This window comes from Dreissena polymorpha, chromosome 3 (assembly GCF_020536995.1).
Source record: "Dreissena polymorpha isolate Duluth1 chromosome 3, UMN_Dpol_1.0, whole genome shotgun sequence".
Lineage (NCBI taxonomy): Eukaryota > Metazoa > Mollusca > Bivalvia > Myida > Dreissenidae > Dreissena > Dreissena polymorpha.
The window spans coordinates 125,604,113-125,620,546 of record NC_068357.1 but is presented as its reverse complement, the minus strand read 5'-3'; the positions used below and the strand labels follow the sequence as shown (position 1 = coordinate 125,620,546).

The 16,434-nt window shown below is 33.3% G+C and overlaps 2 long non-coding RNA genes across 2 annotated transcripts; one reads left to right on the top strand and one right to left on the bottom strand.

Annotated features, from left to right (window-relative positions):
• Positions 1-8,504: 8,504 nt before the first annotated feature.
• LOC127871339 (uncharacterized) lies at positions 8,505-11,259 on the top strand. Its single transcript, XR_008045291.1, has 4 exons — positions 8,505-8,557; positions 9,794-9,873; positions 10,299-10,520; positions 10,951-11,259. It is a non-coding gene; the product is annotated as an uncharacterized LOC127871339 (long non-coding RNA).
• Positions 11,260-14,267: 3,008 nt separating this feature from the next.
• Positions 14,268-15,916, bottom strand: LOC127871340 (uncharacterized). The gene is made up of 3 exons (XR_008045292.1): positions 15,734-15,916; positions 15,060-15,245; positions 14,268-14,489 (listed from the first exon to the last, which is right to left on the bottom strand). It is a non-coding gene; the product is annotated as an uncharacterized LOC127871340 (long non-coding RNA).
• Positions 15,917-16,434: the final 518 nt, after the last annotated feature.

Below are 16,434 nucleotides of genomic sequence, written 5' to 3'. Positions count from 1 at the left end.
TGAATCTACTCCAGCTTATATGTAGATGTCTGGTTTCAATTATGTGAGGGCTATACTGTAGCCCGATGATCACAGTGTGATATCGTAATTCTCACAAAAATCTATTCCAGACATTTGATAGTGTTGTTTTGGGTTATAATGTGTGTGTGTTGTTCAGATTTTATTTACAGGTCCCACGCCCCTTCACGGAGTCATTTTAGCTGGACCTTTCTGGGTTATAATTAGACAAGATACAGGTTATATTAGTCTTTGACTGTTTTGTCCCTAATTTCCTACGTGTATATTTATCCTGATTACCTTTTTACCGGGGTTGTTGTTAGTCGAGATGTTTGTAGATAGTTTGAGTTTTATTTAGTACGTCATTGGAGAACGAGTGGCACGGGCACGCGGTTTATTATCACGCTTTGCAAGGTACAGGTTTTGTCTATATACGTATTTTTTATATTCCGTTATGTTAAGGGAGGTAATTTATTCAAGTAAACGCGAGATTTTTTAGAATGCCTTTTTATATCGCTTATTGTATTGCTTAAATGTGGATATGCAGCTATTTTTATTTTGAATTCCACCAGAAAATAAATTTCGGATAAATAAATATTGAGATCTTATTGTAGGAAAATATGTACGAAATGCATTCGTCACACTTGGCTCGGGGCGCTAATTTGTCTTTGCTTCATGTTATGAAATTCGTCTTCAATGTATAATTTTGTTGCTTATTTTGTGTTATTGTGACAATATATTACAATTTAACACATGTAAAAAATCGTATAATCTCGCTTTACATTAGATACTGTTGAAGACGATTACTTTCTTACGCGTCCGCGCGCACCTGACAGGCTAAACAACACTTACACGCAGGGTAAATTTTGCGCACATTTTAGTCAAACGGCGTACGCATTAATTTACGTTCGGCGTAAATTCTGTGCGTAAACCTAAAGTTGCGTTAATATACGCTATATTAGTGAAACGCAGCCCAAATGCGCATTAACAAATTATCGTTGAATTAATTACGCACAACTGTAAGTGTTTCGTTCGATTCTTAAATGAGCAATATTCAATTTGTAATCCGAAACACGCTTCCGAATTTTAATGCTTACGCGACATTAACAAATTCTAGCGTCAAATAAACAGTGCTTGATCCTTTGTCTAAATAAAAAGCGCGCGAAATTATGAAGACATGTAGAACGTGGAAAGTGTGGGTGTATTTTGTGTTGTGTAAAAACATTAACATCACGTCAGGCGATTTAGGCATTTTCCGTGGGGAAAAAAACGCCCCGATTGGACGTTATTTCATCACATCTTTAATCAGAGTACTGACAGTACTAGTGTGACGATGCTTTTGAAGAGGATGGATATAAAAGCATCAATTTAAGTTTATCTACATCACCACAATTGTGTATGTGGGTACAACAATTTTGGGTACGAAAAAAATGGGTACGAAAATTTTGGGTACACAAATTATGCAAAAAATTGGGTACGAAAACAATTTTGTTACGAAAAAATAATTGGGTACGAAAAACAATTTGGGTACGAAAAAAAAATTGGTTACGACAAAAAAATGGGTAGGAGAAAAATTGGGTACGTAAAATTTCGGATACGAAAACAAATTGGGGGGTACGGGGAAGTAGTACCCGTGGGGAACATGACCCATTCAGCACAACTGGGAGACGGGTTACATTATTGATCAAATATAACAAGAAATATCTTTAAAAAGATATTCGACGTGTATTTTCTGTACCACTTATCTTAGAAAAAACGTTATGTTACAGTAAAACGTTTGTGGGTTAAAACATTACGTTTCGTAGCAGATATATTCAAAACTTGACATGCGCTTTAATTACACCATGCTCTTTAATTTCACGCGTATATCATACCAATCTTTATATTTCTTTGTTTCCTTTCCTAAGTTAATGATGTTATGTGTACGGACGTGATTTCAGATGTCCATGTGCATGAACATATAATTTTTCTCTTTTGATTATTGTTTTTCTCTAATTCAATAAGCTTAGGCATGCTTGTTCGTTAAGTACGGCAATAATTTTATGATGATTCCCGAAAGTAGGTATGAGCACATATTCGAATACGACTTGAATACGTGAGTTCGCCAATGAACACATGGTAAGGTTAACTAAATCTCCGCGATATGACCTAATATGTGTTTAACACAGAAAACAATATCCAACAAACGAATGAATTATCAAACATAGTGTGTGCACTGATGTGGCTCTGTAATTTCTTTTTGAAAAGTTTATTAAATATGCAAAATGAGAGAGCACGCATAAGAGCGAGCTTCATAGATATCGCATGGCTGTTATGCAATTTATATACCATACTCGATTCAACGTTTAGAAATGGCAGGTTCGAAATAATTCGTTTTCTTTACACTCATGATCGCGTTTAACGTTAATTATACACGTTTTCATTCGCAATTTATTTACAGAATCACGACAAATGTCAAATAATCATACAGAAAATGCATAATTGTTTCATTGATCTATAAACATATAATGGATTGAATATAACTGATTGAAAATTAACGTTTTCAAACTATTATTAAATCTTTTTCCCAGAATATGCTGTCCTATTTATAGCTGAGCTTCCTTTACCTTTAATAATGATAATCAGCGAGGTATGCCGATTTGAATCAAACAAACTTCTCTTAAAAGAAAACTACATCAACATGCTTTTTGAGTATGTGTTCCGATAATATAGAGGCCATTATACAGAAAATTGACATAAATGTGAATATGCAATTAATTTAAACAATAGCCGACAACAACTGATTTAGCGTTAAATTTCCCGGGTACGGTCGAAAATCGAGCTATCTCAATCGGACTGGCTCGGTCTTTTACATAGGTCGCCATTGTAAAGAATTTCTTCATGGTATGATAACTTAGACGAGCTGCTGAAGCAGCATCGTCAAAAAGTAACAAATGCCAAAATGTATTTGATACTTAAGAAGAAACATGGCGAATGTTTGTGTTTCTTGAAATTCTTGGACACTTTTATTGTATTTACCAGAACTTGCTTTAAAGCTGGAATCGGGTTATGAGTAGCGACGGGAAAAGTATATGCAGTAAAATATAGAAAGTATGGATGATACGGATGTATAAAGGAATCGATCGAGACGGGATTATGCGTGTCTATGCGGGAAAGGGTAAAATATCTTTTTTTTAACTGTCGTTATCAATGACTTTATTGCTGTTTTTGTCTTGAAGAGTCATAACGCACCATCTAACTTCATTTCACTCTACAAATGTAAAACCCATAGCGTATGGAGGGTGCAGCCCATATCTTCCCTCCCCCCTAACGGCCCCGGGGCGTCTGAACAAAATTATGTGGAAAGCACTGGGTAAGTTTCATGCGATCCTGAGTGGGTGGGGTAAAACTTTTTTTTCAACTTTCAATTACGTGATTGAATAACAGTGATATATTCTTTAATCAAGTTGCATTCATTACGTTCATGCACCCGTATTAAAATTAGTTTTTGGGCGTAAACCGGAATTATGGTGGTTGTTTTGTTGGTTTTTATCATAGGTTGAATCGCATCTGGCTTTAAAAAAGAGTTGTTAAAATGATAAATATACAAAGATCACTACACAATAATGGGAACACTTTAATATGGTGTACATAGAGGTTTTATGTGAAAGCTATCAGCATAGAATGGATTTTAAAAACATTCACCATGTCTGGAGAAAAAAAAAATCGACCTACTCTACCTCGCAATTTTTTCAATGTTACCCGAACCACATCATTTTTTTAGGCCTTATACAATAAATTGAATGATGTAAATATGTTTTCTTGACATTTTTCTTTCTTCGTATGTTTACCTTATAATAATATTAACATTTTTTCAGATGATTGAGGTCTCAGAGGCTTAACTTGCAGTATTTGCAATACAAATTTTAAAAGAAAAAGAGGACTCACAAAACATTTCACCAGTCATGGTTCACGTGATTTTTAATGTGAAATTTGCAAGATCTTCAACAGATGTGGACTTTAACAACACCTTAAGACACATGAAACAAACAAACATCTGTGTACTTATTGTGGAAACTCGTTCAGCAAGCCATATTGGCTTCGACGCCGAAACGAAATTATTCCTCAAAATATTATCTTATCCACCTTTGAATGTGAAACATGTGGAAAAAGGTGTTATTCCAAACATGTTCTGGTAGCACATACAGCCAGTCATACTTTTAACAAACACAATGACTGTCCAAAATGTGGAAAATAACAGCATATAAACATACACTGGACCGCAAATTGAAGTCTGCATCTTGCACAATTAACAGACAACATGGAACACATGAGTGTGAAATATGTCATAAATCATTAACATTAACAGAGATTATTAAAGCAACACAAACGGCTCCATCAGCCACCAAGGTTTTGCTGTCAGATTTGTGGAAAAACATTCACATGGAATAATTGTTTGCAAAATCATATCATGCGGAAAGTAAAATTAATAAACAAGTCAGTAGGGTTTTATGATAATAACTTTCAAATCGCATGACTTGCTAATGCACCAATAATTAAGTAATCAATTGCACTATTGTCATTTTTATTTGACAACTGTTTAACAACAACAAATTATTGATAATTTGATTTGAAGGCTTGATGGACATCGTGTCATGTCATCAAAATGAATGTGATAGTGTTGGTACTGTTAAATATTGTAAGGATTTGTATATTTTCTGCAAGTTGTTCAACTTGTAACTGATATTAGTAAAATACTAGTACTTGATTGCTTATTGACTTAAATCACTTATTAACTAAACTATATTTATGCCATTTTTAGTCCGATCATTCACATTCACATAATGGTATGAGCTATACTACTTTCCCAAATGTCGGCATCTGTGTAATGCAATTCTCTATATCACTTGTTATGCCCCCCCCCCCTCGAAGAAGAGGGGGTATATTGTTTTGCAGATGTCGGTCGGTCCGTCGGTCGGTCCGTCGGTCTTTCGGTGCGTCGGTCGGTCCGTCCAACAAATGGTTTCCGGATGATTACGCAATAATGCTTAGGCCTAGGATCATGAAACTTCATAGGTACACTGATCATGACTGGCAGATGACCATATTGATTTTCAGGTCACTAGGTCACAAATCAAGGCCACGTTTGGGGGGGGACATATGTCTTCGACCGCGGAACACTTGTTATCCCCTTCCATTGGCGGAGAGATATTGTTTTGGCGTTGTCCGTCCTTCCGTCCGTCCGTCTTTCCGTCCTTACGTCCGTCCGTCCGTCCGGCACTTTTGAGTCCGTAGCCATATCTTGAAAGTGCTTTGGCGGATTTCATTGAAACTTGGTATGAGTATGTATATGGATAAGAGGATGATGCACGCCGAATGGCATTGTACACCATCTGAAAATAACGGAGTTATGGCCCTTTGTATCTTGAAAAAATGTTTGTTTTTGTCTGGAGCCATATATTGGAAGTGCTTTGGCGGATTTCATTGAAACTTGGTATGAGTATATATATGGATAAGAGGATAAGGAAGGCCAAATCGCATTATACACCATTGGATAATAACGGATTTATGGCCCTATGTATCTTGAAAAAATGCTTTTTTGTGTGTCCGGAGCCATATCTAGGAAGTGCTTTGACGGATTTCATTGAAACTTGGTATGAGTATATAAACGGATAAGAGGATGATGCACGTTGTCGTTGTCCATCCGTCAAGAACTATTTGTGTCCAGAAGTATATTCAACGAATTTGCTTGTTTAATTATGTATTGTATTGAATCTTCTTACATGTTATTAGGGCTATCATGTGACATCACTTCCAAAGTGAAATAACTGTGACTTTCAATTTAGCAGAATTATGTCCCTGTTCATACCTGTTTATATTTACTACATATTATGAAATGAAAATTTCACACATGTGTTCATGGATCTTTATGAACATTCACTGATTGCAGAACAACCTTTTAACATGCTAATGCCCTCTACTGTAAAAGCCAAGTTATGCTTTGCCTGCAATTAAGTTGACTTTCACTTCAAAGTTTGGATACAACATGTGTATATCTATGGTACTACTAAAGATATTGAATTGAAACTTCACGAAGTCATTGGAATTATCATGCGAGATAACGGACCAAGGCTTATTTATTATTCTCAGTATTATACTTTGTTGACTTGTCCAATAAATTATATCTCGTATTGACATGCAGATCAAGTATGAGGCTGCATTTTATTTCAGTTGGGTCAATGTCAAGTTCATTGTTGCTTAAATAGTTAAAACGTTTGTGCTCAATAACTTTAGTTAGGATTGGATTATTCTGCTGAAATTGTTTGTTTAGGTTAGTTACAGGCTTATCTAGCAAGATATTGTATGTAGATCAAATGGGGTCAAGATAAAAAAATAAAATAACAATAGAAACAAATCAGCCTAATAACTTTAGGTTGAGTGGATTTATTGTTCGTTTATGTTGTATTCCAGACCTAGGGTGGGATTGCATTGAAAGTCAGAAGGGTAAAGGTGATTGTGACTGAAAAAGTTGTTTGTGCTCAATACCTTCAATTAGGATGGAGGTATCTTGTTTTAATTGTGTAGCCTAAATGCAGCCATTGCTTTAAAAGTTAATTACATTCAATTTAATGTATTGGTAAAAGATGGAAATCTTGTTTTCTGACATTGTCACATTTCTTGTTTTAATTGATAAAGTTTTAACTGTAAGTTTACATAGACTTCAAACATGCTACATATAATCAATATTTAATATGTATGTGTGGTCATTATAAAATGTAACTGACAGAACATGTACATTATAGTTTCAAAGTGAAAGAAAAGTCAAGCCTGCTGTCTTGGGACCTGTTAACTCTGTGGTTTGGATACCTGTGTTGATAGGCAAATTTTAGTCCTAAAATATTGATGAAATATAACTTTAAAAAAAGTTTTATATCATTTAATTGAAACAAAAAAAAACATGTAGAATTAATGTGCCTCTGATCTAAAATAACAATATGTATATCACGAGGGCTCAATATTTATACCAAGATTGTATTATAACATTTTAGGACATGTTTGTAAACTAACATTCATATTACACTATATGTTCATGAGAAATTGTAAAAATTATTACATGAAAGTAAATTATTAATAAGTATTCAAATGTTGACATGAGTTTTGGAAGAATAAAACTATTGTGTGTTCAGTGCTAGTTATTAAGATTTCATTCACATAGATTGCCCATTTATTTTCAAAATCTATTCCATAAAGACAGTTTCAGCATCAATATTTGTGGAGAAAATGTGTAATGTTGAATTGAATATGGACACTCTCTGAGTTATTTTAACTGTTGCAATAAAACGATTTTTATTGTCATCTGAACATTGGTATACTTGAATATTTTAGCAGTTTATACGTTGTCTATTTGACGATAACTGCCATATCATATACATCCGGTGATCTTAGAGTTAGTTAAATGCTAAGTTTGTTATATGTAATGTTATTGCTGATGTTATGTTGTTGTTTTTTACCATATCTAACTAGTACATATATAGATGGTCACAAAATATGTGATTTAAATGATCATATTGTATTAATATTATTATTTCATTTACACCACATATATGAAGCTTTTTTATAATTTTGTGATTATTATAATAGCACAGGTAAATGCTTTTTATGTTTGTTGTAAATGCCATATGCGATGATATCATGTCTGTAATTTTGATTTGATAAATATTTATACGCTATTCTATGTCCACTTCATTCATGATGCTTTATATAAGTGGCGATGGTAATAGCATAGGTAACACATTTTCTGTTTGATGTAAATGACATATGCGATGATCTCATGTCTGTGATTTTAAGTTGATTAATCTTTATACGCTATTGTATGTCCACCACATTTATGATGCTTTAAATGAGTAGCGAAAGTAAAAGCATAGGTAACGCCTTTTATGTTTTATAGAAATGCCAAATGCGATTACCGCATAATGTCTGTGATTTTGATTTGATTTGATTAATCTTTTAACGCTATTCTATGTCCACCACATTGATAATGATTTATAAAATGTGTGATAATAAATAGCATAGGTAATGGATTTTCTGTTTTATGAAAAATGTAACATGCGATGATCTCATAATGTCTTTGATTTCGATTTGATTTAGTTTACTCGTGTAGATACTTTTGTAGCAAAATATTATAGCAAGTTGTATTAATCACCTTAAAAGTATTTGACACAATAAACAAGAGGATCATACTTGAGAAAATTGTTACTTTTTCTGTTTCTTATTACCTGTCAATTGATATTAAAGGGGCTTGTTCACACGTAAATTGCATTTTTTTGAAGTTTTTCATTTTATGCTTTAAATTCATAAATTTAAACATCGCAAATAACGTGCTCCAGTATAAAACAAAAATAAAGTAAAAATAAGAAAGAAAAAAGTAAGCCGCACCAAGGCTCGAACCACTAACCCTTGGATCGGTTTTTTTCCCCGACTAAATATAGAGTTTAAATATAAATTTAAATATAAACACGCATTGTGACAACAACAACAACAAATATGGCGGAGTCTGTATTGTCAAACACGGAAGAAGAAGGTAAAATATGTTTTTTTATTGTAAAACTCAATAGTGCGTATGATTATTTTTTTTATAAAAGTAGATTAAAATAGTATAACTGATCAAATGATTCGTTTTCGTTACATAAGTTTATGCATATACATCACAGAACGCGTAAATACTGATTGCCTCGTTTACACTTAAGTTACAGACAGAGACTAAAATTAAAGCCAAGTTGAATACAGAATTAACTATTCGCGCAAATAAATTAAATTTATCATTAGCCTTTGAGAACTGAGATCATTTAAACATTACAGTATCTTTTTCTTTCTTCATAACTGACAGTGACAACATTATTTGTTGGCAGGCAATTCAAGATGCTGTGCATTTATTGACATATTCATTATTGCGTGTTATATGACAATGACATTTATTATTAATTAAAATGCATTTGAATGGTACTGGTAGGTTATTAATTTAAACCCAAAACTCATAGTTAACCCTTTAAGCGCTGGAACCGAATTTTGAAGGCCTTTGCAAACAGTTTGGTTCCAGATGAGACGCCACAGAACGTGGCGTCTCATCAGGATCCAAACTGTTTGCTTTTCTTATAGAATTCTTTGAAAAAAATCGAAGATATGGCTAATTTTAGAAATTCAGCGGATGACATTTAGCAGATGACAAATTTCCCAGCATGCAAAGGGTTAATGTATTTATATCAGTTTCTTCTGCACAGCTATTTTATAAATAAACTGAATAACCAAAATATTTTTGAAAATAGTAACACAGTTTATTAATTCATGGCATCAAATGCATGTAGCTGGCGCCAGACAACTCGCCCCAATACCAACTTGCCCCAAAACAAACTCGCATCAAACATATGGTCACTCGCTCCAACCAAGAGACAACTCGCCCCAATTTATTTTCGTGCATCTTATTGTTTCTTTATTTAAAGTATTTTATCTTTATAATTGTTTGTTAATTTAGCAAAGCACGTATATATTTTGATAAATGTGTATTTCAACAGTACATTGTATTTTGAATAAATCAAATACAGGTCATCAGAAATGCATGTATCATTATATTTGTAAAAGCCAAGAATATTCTGGATATTCCTCTTTTTTCAATTGTTTTGAATATCCTCAAGTTTGATTACCTGAATGTCGAAGAAAACTTATTAGATAATAATACCACATATTTACAACTCACTTTTTTAATAGAGACCATAAATAGTTTTAAAAAGTGGTTTAAATTGTGTATTTACTTTTTCAATAGGATACAACCATAAATAAACCAAGAAGTTTATGAAGAAGGGATCACTGGATTTTGTCACTTTGGTACAAGAAACAGGAAAGGTATACTTATTTAGCTGCATTTTTTTTCTGTTGATTTCATTTGAGAATATTGAAATAATTTGTAGATAATGTTTTCAGATATTCAGGCAAGTTGAGATTTCATTGATTTTTTTTTTATGTCATTTCACAATATTCTTGAATGGTAACAGAAAAAAACACAGTTCAACGCACTAATTATTGATATATTAAACAAAGTCTTTGTATGTAAAACTGTGTTGCTACATGAGCAAAGAATTTAAAAAATGATCCTACACTACACTAGGTGAATATTGAAATTTTACAAAAAAAACTGATAGGAATGTTTAAAAATGGTGTCATGAAAAATAAAAAAAATCTATATGTACATATGTAGCTACATCTTGTGTCAAAATTCTTAGCTTCATGTTCAAAACATTTATTGTTAAATGCAGAAATGTCTTTTCAAGGATATCATAGACCACCTTACTTAAACGGAAGCATAGGAGCTGTTGAAGGAAATTGCTGCCAGACAGTCAGCAGTTATCACTGACAGCCTGTCCTGGCACAGCTTGGACCATCCTCAAGCTAACCATGATGGTGTGTTTGCAAGAATTGTCCATTTGGTAGACCATGATGAAGACCAGCTTTGTTGTAGCATGGCCTGACAATACTGTACAAGCCAGAGACCAGTATGTTTACTGTTGTTGAATATGACCCATTTTTCATGTTTATTTTTCTGTGGGCCTGTTTAACAGAATTAATAATGCACTTTATCTATTTCAAATATGTTATTTTTCTGTGGACTGTTTAACAGAATTATTAATGCATTTTATCTATATCAAATATTTTATTTGTCTGTGGGCCTGTTTAACGGAATTAGCAATGCATTTTATCTTTATCAAATATTGTTGCTTGTAATATGAATATAGAACATGTAAAACTACTCATGTAATTGTCTCAGCTTATAATCAAAAGTGTAGAAAATTTAGCTCATTTACTGTCGAAACAGTGGCCATTATGTTCCTGCATATTAAAAGTTGGACAATAACAGCTAATATATATATATATAGATAGATTTAGCAAGGGGTTTTGAGTTTTTTATGTGTTCATATTTTTCAGAAAAAGGGTTAAGTGGTGACTGATCCTCTCATCCTCCTTATCCAGGAAACGTTTCGGAACAACGTGTTGGCACTGAAGATGTGGAGGACACAGATTGATCTCAGTACATCCTTTGGATACATGGCCACCTTCAAAGGGACGACAACAAAACTGTACCTGCCTTTTTTTTGAAAGGAAGTAGTTAATAAAATTATTGTTAACAGCTTTTTTAGTCTTGTTGTTTAAGAATGCTTCCAACATTTAAGTGGATAAACGGTTGTTTTAAATTTGAATCTTCAGTAATGCATTCTTTATTAAATGATGTCATCTTATTTCTTTCAATATAGCGTAAATAATAAGAAAATAATTATCCTTTGTACCGGTACATACAAAATGAAAACCAAGTTTACTGTTCTATTAATCATTATTTATTTATCTTGTTCTTTTGTCAGAAATATTACAGGGGCATACATACAGTATTCCTTAAATAAAAGGGGCAGTTCTTAGAAAATTAACATGTATTTTAGCAATGCATATTCAAACTTTTCCCACATTTATAACCAGCAATAATATGTAAGTATTATAATGTAACACAAATTAATACTATGAATTTACTACTGATTTTGCCGTGCCTGTCATCAAATAAACATGTTTTACAGAAAGTTTCTGAAAAGATGTTATGTGGAAGACTTAATCAATCATTTAATAAATATTTGAGCCTCGCTCTGGGAAAAGGGGGTTTAATGCATGTACTTAAGGTTGTCCAAGATGAGGCTGTGCAGACTGCACAGGCTAATCAGGGGTAACACTTTCCGCCTTATCTGGATTTTCTCTAAGAGACTCACTTTCAACAAAAAATACAATAAAGCAGCAATTGTCTGCCTGATTGGTATGATCAGCACATGTTAATCTCATACGACAATTTACGCACATGCATTAAGCCCCATTTTCCCAAGGCAAGGCTCACCTATTTAGGTTTTAGCTGTCTATATGCTCTTTAACTTTTGAATCATGATGCAGTTTCATATAATAATGTATTATGAGTCGTTTTTAATTGATTCATATTCTTTTGTTCAGTGTTGAACTCAACATGTATTATAATAAGGTGTTCACTTAACATTCTTGCAGTAATGTTTTGCTGTGTAATATACATGTAATAATAAATCAAAATTGAACAACTAGCTTCTTATTTCTTCATGTTATTTATTAAAACATTTTAAACCAAAACAACAAAATCCATAACATAATGAACACACAACATAATACTCTATATTCATGAAACAAAACTATAATTGATAACATTTTGAATAAATGTTTCCAACTTTTAATATTTGACAGATCAAATTATTTCTGAATTCCACCAATTTTTTATTTATGGATAAACAGCACTTTATCATCTTTATGACAGTTTATGTAAGGCTATTACAATAAATGGTTGTTTATAGACTGATAAACAATGGAAAACAATACATAATCTATATATAGCATTGTGCTTTGATTTCATTGTTAATGGAACATAAACAAATGTGGTGTGCAGCATGCACTCAACATTGACTATGGTAGCTTATACCTAAAAGAGTTAATAATTCCTTTTCATAGTCTTTACTTGTGACAAAAAATCAGGAAAATGCTGAGCCCGGTGTTTATTTAGCTATTTGCCAGACAAGGTTTTCACAAATTCTTCTGTTTCAGAGTGACCTATGATCAAATACTTTGGATCCTCTATTGTAATAACAAAACAATTAATTCACCATGTTTGATCATGGGTCTCCCATAAAAAACTTAACACAAATCATGATACATAACACCTATAAGAGTCAACAATTTCTGTTAATGGTCTTGACTTGTGACAAAAAAATCTGGAACTTGGCCCATATTTTATGTAGTTATTTGCCAGACAAGGTTTTTACTTATTCTTCTTTTTCAGAGTGATCTATGATTGAATACTTTGGATCCTATATTTATGCCCCCCTTCGAAGAAGAGGGGGTATATTGCTTTGCTCATGTCGGTCGGTCTGTCGGTTGGTCCGTCCACCAGGTGGTTGTCAGACGATAACTCAAGAACGCTTGGGCCTAGGTTCATGTAACTTCATAGGTACATTGATCATGACTCGCAGATGATCCCTATTGATTTTGAGGTCACTAGGACAAAGGTCACGGTGACCCGAAATAGTAAAATGTTTTTTGGATGATAACTCAAGAACGCTTATGCCTAGGATCATGAAACTTAATAGGTAGATTGATCATGACTAGCAGATGACCTCATTTAATTTTCAGGTCACTAGGTCAAAGGTCACGGTGACCCGAAATAGTAAAATGGTGTCCGGATGATAACTCAAGAACGCTTATGCCTAGGATCATGAAACTTGATAGGTACATTGATCATAACTCGCAGATGACCCCTATTGATTTTGAGGTCACTAGATCAAAGGTCAAGGTCACTGTGACCCGAAATAGTAAAATGGTTTCCGGATTATAACTCAAGAACGCTTATGCCTAGGATCATGAAACTTAATAGGTACATTGATCACGACTGGCAGATGACCCCTATTGATTTTCAGGTCACTAGGTCAAAGGTCAAGGTCACAGTGACCCGAAATAGTAAAATGGTTTCCTGATGATAACTCAAGAAAGCTTATGGCTAGGATCATGAAACTTCATAGGTACATTGACCATGACTCGCAGATGACCACTATTGATTTTCAGGTCACTAGGTCAAAGGTCAAAGGTCAAGGTCACAGTGACAAAAACATATTTACAAAATGGCTGTCAGTACAACTGAGAGCCCATATGGGGGGCATGCATGTTTTACAAACAGCCCTTGTTTTATAACAAAACAATTAACAAAATTCACAATACCTTACACACTTAAAACTCAAATACTCATATTCTCATGGCATTTCAGGGCACTTGTATGCTATGTTCGTCAGTATTTTATCAATGGTATTTCTGCCCTATGTTTATTAGCAGTTCACTTATTAAAATCACATTTTATCACCATGATGATGACAGCACAGTCGACCATTATGTCACACATTTGGTCACGCCTTCATATTACATAAATAAATTCAAGCATCATTTCAAATACTAAAGTCATCTACTGACTGAAAAAACAGCCAGGGTCACACAAGCACTTTCATACTCAATGGTATACATCCTATAAAACCATGCTGCCAAATTCACACAACATGTTCCTACCCATAGTCAGTTATCATTGAGTTCAGCTTTGTCAATTTTTTAATTCATAATAATGGTATGTTGAAATTAGTTAAAACAACATAGTTACATACACCATGTACCAATTTTTATGAGTAAATCTTCATATTGTTTCTGGGTTGCTTGCCCTTGACCTATTGGATATTGCAGCTCCTCATTAGCCGCAGGTGGATAAATAAGGGGCAATTGTAGAGGCAATCAGCTTTGGATAAGCTGAATCAAAAAGGAACTTTGATCGAAGGGTTTTTTCCTTGATGATCTCTGTGTTCTCAGTGCATGTACGTGTATCCCTTCTTTTCATTGACTGGCACCACCGTCCAATTGTTGGCTGCCTTCAATTTACTCTGAAATAACATATAAGCATATTTGTAATTTTGAAATGTACACTTAAACTTATCATAAAAACTATGTATGAATTTTTTTTGCTATTTTAAACATTATTTTATTCATATCATGCCAATCAGGTAACATACCAATACTTTTCTGGGCTACTTGTTTCACCAGTATTAACTTATGAACCTACCAATACTTTTCTGGGCTACTTAAATCACCATAATTAACTTATGAACCTACCAATACTTTTCTTGGCTTCTTGAGTCACCAGTATGAGCTTATTATATGATGAAGTTATCATACTTGAGTCACTAACTGACAATTACTGTACAACTAGAGATTGGAGGAGAATGGCATTGAAATAATTTCAAGACCAATCACCATGCAAGTTATCTAAACGGTTCAGAAAACAAACCAGCTATCGGATATCCTCTGGTTTTCATAACATAAAAAGTTTCTGGTAAAAAAAATGATAAAACAATTATATTACCAAGGAACTTTAGAAAGCACATAGAATCTTATTGAATATAAATATATTATTTTATCAATTAAAATATGCTAAGACGGGGTTGTTTGCATACTCTTAGTAAGATGTTATCTCTCCAATTCCTGACACATGACCAGGTGTGGTACTTCCTTGTGACACAAATGACAGGCCAGGACCTGGCGGGGGCTGATGACCGTGCATAGGTGAAGAGTTTGTTGTTCTAACATTCTGCTGAACAGTCAAACTTGCAATAGTTTGGCCGGCACGTCTTCCTAAATACCTTAAAAAGAAGGTTTGTTTTAGAATATAAAATTGATCTCATATCAATTTAAAGAAACAACAAAATTGATGTTAAATTAGGGAATAAACTGTATAATCATATTATCATATCATGATAATTGATTACATAATATAACATATACATTTGCATACCAGTATATTTTATAATATAATATATACCGTAAAAATTAATCATTCATAATTCATCATTTATCATTAATTTCATGCTTCGTTTGACTCGTGTTGGAGTGTTCCTTATAAGTTATAACGAATTCATTAAATTGATACGAACATCTTGGCATAGGGGCATAAAGACTTATTTTAAAACGCGCGATGAACAAATTATGTTATCAGTGCGTATCTTGTTTCGTTGCAGAGTAAAATATCCATACAATAAAACTAAATACCTATCCCAACTTTTGCTAAAATTCCTTTGTAAACAGGCAACACTTGCCAAAAACTAAACGTAGCTTCTAAAATATGACTTACAATTCGTGTGTTTAAGCCATTACCCTGTCTTCGTCTCTTCCAACGATACTCCTATGGTTCTGCAAACACTCAGTCTTGTCGCCAAGATTGAATAAATTCGAGCGATGTCGCTGGCTCCGGCTTTTGTTTCTCTTTTTTTTATATTTTCGATCACAGAAATGAGATGCATTGTTTGCAAACCAAAAGCGGATAAGCGCAGCGCGCATGCGCAGGCTGCATTCTGGGGTATACTAGTTGGGATCCCATTCACAATTTCTGACTAAAAATAACTCATTTCGCGTTTGAGACGCTAACATTTTCAGGTTTTCAAATCTTCAAAAGTTGCATTTTATGGAAATTTTAGAGCATGGAAACAATTTGGTATTTTTTTTTTAAAGCAAATATCATAACTACAATAAAAATTTGCAAATCCGAAACATTTTTTTTCAATTTTGTCAATTTATCAAAGTGTGAACAACCCCCTTTAGCATCAAACTGACAGTTTTTTCACTATATATATGAGTTGTTGTTAGATTAAATCCATATTGAAAACAAAATTGATATTGTATACGTAATTTGTATTTCTTTACTTAACAATAAACTATAATAAATACTATAAGAACTGCAAATAAGTACAAAACATTTATTTAATTATGCAAAAAAGTTTTATAATGTCAACATGAAAGAAAAATATACATTCAAATAACGTAAAATTCGCGATT